Source organism: Dipodomys spectabilis, unplaced genomic scaffold, assembly GCF_019054845.1.
Source record: "Dipodomys spectabilis isolate Male_0828 unplaced genomic scaffold, ASM1905484v1 ptg000238l, whole genome shotgun sequence".
Taxonomy (NCBI): Eukaryota; Metazoa; Chordata; class Mammalia; order Rodentia; family Heteromyidae; genus Dipodomys; species Dipodomys spectabilis.
Window position 1 is genome coordinate 2,681,662 of NW_024870915.1, and position 4,429 is coordinate 2,686,090.

The following is a 4,429-nucleotide window of genomic DNA, read 5'->3' on the forward strand; positions in this document are numbered from 1 at the left end:
AACAATGAGTGATATTCATGAACGCTAACATTTTGGTGCTTTTAAGTAAATTGAGACTTGATGTGGTATGGTAGTTCTTGCGTCTAGTTGATTTAATCATTAGATTATTCATGTATAAACATGTGCATTGCACTTTTTTATTTTTTTAATCTTTTTTTGGAGGGGTCCGGTCATGGGGCCTGAAATCTGGGCCTGGGCCCTGTCCCTCAGCTCCTCAGTTCAAGGCTAGCACTCTACAACTTGAGCCACAGCGCCACTTCTGGCTTTTTTTTCTGCTTAGGTGGTGCTGAGGAATCGATCCCAGGGCCTCATGCATGCAAGGCAAGCACTCTACCACTGAGCCACCTTCCCAGCCTTGATTTTGTATTTTTATATATAAAATAGTCCCCAAGGTTTTACTTTAAAGTATAATGGGGGAGGGTTGTCTTCATGTTAAAAACTTTATATATATTTCAATTAAAGTATTAGAATGGATTTATTGATTAAAACATAGAAAAGAGTAAATAGTCATGTTTCTTGCTTTAGACTGTATAAATTTCATATGAATGCAGCTCAAGATGAGACTGAGAGATAAATTCATATACATATCACTGAGGTTTACATCACAATATAGGAAATATAGGTATTTTAAGGAATTGGTTATTCAAAGCCCTTGATATATAATGGAGGAAGAATGGAATTGAAAATAGCAGAGGATAACAAATCAATATGCAGGGATTATGATTTTATAATACTAATATGAAAGAACTGAAGCTTTAGTCTTCTGAAAAAGAAAGTTTAGCTTGTAAATTCAGTATAAGGCATCAGCTGTGATGAGTATAGTATCTTTCCTCCAAGATATCCAAGAGTACTATACTCATCCTCTGAAAAGTAAATAAGTAATTTTTTTTTTTTTTGGTCGGCCGTGGGGCTTGAACTCTGGGCCTGGGGGCAGTCCTTCAGCTCTTCAGCTCAAGGCGAGCGCTCTACCACTTGAGCTACAGCGCCACTTCCGGTTTTCTGGTGGTTTATTGGAGATAGGAGTCTCACGGTCTCTCCTGCCCGGGCTGGCTTTGAACCGCGTTCCTCAGATCTCAGCCTCCTGAGTAGCTAGGATTACAGGCGTGAGCTACCAGCGCCCAGCTAAATAAGTAATTATTTTAATAAGCTTTGCTTAATATTAATTTACTTGAAGCAAAAAGGTTAAAATGTCTGCTCTTTCTTTCAATGTAATAATATATATTTCATATCATTACTGTCTCTTCATATAAGCCTGAAATCACTATTTCAACGTAACGTAAACAGAAAAACAACAATAACCAGAAGTGAACAGACAAAATATTACCTCCTCTAGGACACAAGAACATAGGCAATACTCAGGAAAATTTATAGCTTTGAGTATATACATCAACAAATTAGAACAATCTTAATTCAGCACTAATAATACACCACTAGGTCCTTGAAAAACAGGAACAAGGCAATTCAAAAACTGGTAGATAGAAATCATACAAATTAGATTAAAGAAATAAATGAATTAGAGTCTCAGAAAAACATACAATCATAATTGACTTCTAACTACTAGTAGCTCAAAAATTCGCCCAATGAATGTAAATGTACCTATTTTCAGAGATAGACTCAACCAGCTCAAACCAGTGAACAAAACATACTTGTACGATTCTAAGAACAATGTTTTGTTCGACTTTTTAAAATAAATTTATTCTGTTGTTAAGTTGATTTATAGATGGATTACAATTACATGAGTCAGGTAATGGGTACATTTCCTTTTATGCAATGTCTTCAGTTCCCTCATATTTTCCCATTCCCTTCCTTCTTTCCCCACTCATGTGTTAAATAGTTCACTTTCATCAATGTTCAAAGAACTCCACTGCTTCATTTTTTCACCCTTTCCCTAAAGCTCTGTGCCCACCCCCACCTTTCTGAAGATGTATAATGAATATACCATGCATAAGGTAAAGAAGACAGAATCATCACAAACTATAAATAACAACAACATACACTAAACAAAAAACAGAGCCTTCTGTTTCCATACCTTATAGTTTGTTTCAGGATGTTTATCATGTTATATAAATGTAATTGTTTTTATAATAAAGTCAATTCTGGAATTAAGGTGTGATAAACTTATAATTTTCTTTCTATTTATTAATGCTTTTATTTTACATTAATGTTGTAAGTAACATAATTCAAATCCTAGTGAAATTTGAAGGTTCAGATTTAAAGTTAAATATTCAAAAGGTCTAAAAGTTCCATTTTGGCAACCAAACTGAAAATCAGGCATGTTTTATCCTTAGGAATATCATTATTTCATATGCAATTTTCATATGTAATTTTACCTACGTTTTCCCTTATATGATAACATATTATCTGCTAATCAGAGAGATACAAAAAGATTTTTAATTATGATATGAAAAATGCATCGACATGAATGAATGAAATCAGGGAGTAGATGGCCCAGAGCGGGGTGGTTCTGTTAAATATTCTCACGATTTTGAATGATCTGGTGTTTTTGTATGTGTGGAATTATGAATGTATTTTATGTCTGGACAAGAAAATTTGATTAATTGATCATTGTCTGATACCCAATATCTGGAATCTAACCTGAGTCAGAGTGGTAAGTGTGTGTGTGTGTGTGTGTGTGTGTGTGTGGGTGGGTGGGTGTGTGAGTGTGTGGGTGTGTGAGTGTGTGTGTATGTGTGTGGGTGTAGGTGTCTCTCTGTCTGCCTGCAAGTCTGGATTTAGAAGGAAGTATCTTATTTCCCTGAGGGTATGTACTTAATTCTATTAGGTATACTCCATTAATGGCAGCAGATAAAATTAATTAACATTTTGTGCCATATATTTATATTCCTATGATTGCATGAACAAACTAAAAATTATGTTTGGGGTATGAGTTTGTAAAAGGTCAGCTGAAAGTATAAACATTTGGAATCTTGAGAACAATATCAATGGCAATCATTTCAGTGTAAATAAATTTTGACAAAACTTGCAGTGATAGGTAATCCTATACCAAAATTCAATATTTATTGATTTTCCATAGCTACACTATTCTATAAATTTGTAGGAAAACAAGTTAAATTATAGAATCATAAAAGTAATGTGATTATTTATTGCAAACAGTTTTACAGTTAGGTCCTGATTGTAAGCTTTAGGATCAACAGAAAAAAAACACAATATACAACATGGAGTTAGATATTTTATAATGAAGCATATTTTAATATACTCTACATTGTTAGAAAGACAAGAACGTTGGGTTAGCTTTATAATCTACCATAATAAGTGATATTGTCCATTTATTAAGCAGAAAGGCTTACTCAGATTTACAAGATTGAATGTTTCAGCTGGTTTCATTGCTTTGGTGGCCAGGGCCAAGACAATGTCAAGGAGGGGAGTATGTCAAAGAGAAATGTTTTTTTACCTAGAATGATTAAAAGATAAAAGAAGAAAGAAGATGAGAGTCTATTTTCTCATGGGTTTCACTCTGAAGAACTTAATCTCCAGAAGAACTATTCAGGTATGCTCCAAAGTCTGGGAGGAATTGGAATGTCATTTTTCTTTAACACATAGGTCTTTCTGGGGCATTCTAAAATCAAATGGCAACATCTTCACCAATGATAATAACTTGTCCAGGGGTGGAAGCCACTAGATATTTCTATAAATTCTAATCAGATCTCAGCAGACTAAATATTTTATGGAATTCCTATTAAAATATTCTCTTGCAGACTGACTGGGTCTTCATAATGTGTATCTGTGTGTTTATTTGTGTGTGTTTGAATAAACTAATAAAACAATGTGGCAGATAAAAGTATTAGTATGGTCTTTTGTTTTTCTTCTCATACTATGAAAGCCTATCACAATTCCCAATCAAATCCCATCCAAGATTCAAACATTAATGCTGTCCCAAAATTTCTTTATGTTAACCTAAGTACATCCATCTCATTTCAGATGGCCATGGTATAGGAAAATTTTAAGTCTTCCAATTATGTTGTCACCAAGGAAACAACATAAAATATTTCTTTCAAAAATACCTAGAATGTAGAACATTTTAGCCAGAAAATTGAAGGAGTATACATTATAGGATTTAATTTAATTATTTAGTCACATAAATGGATATTCTCTATCCCCAACTCAGAGCCCTTTTAAACTACATAATTGCACAACTCATCTATTACTATCTTCCATGAAGACAGTCCTTGCTGTAAACAAACCAGATGTGGTGAACAAATTAACATGTACACCATTGTTACATGCTGCTGTTCTAAAGCATGGAAGTGAAAGAGCATTTAATGTCTGTGAAGAACTGATTCTAAGGATTATGGAAAGTGATTACTTTGCACTTTAAATAGAAAAATCCACAGATGTTTCAAGTTGTGTTTTGTTGTTGGCCTTTGTGAGATATATTTTGGAAAGCACAATGAATGAAAGCATGCTATTT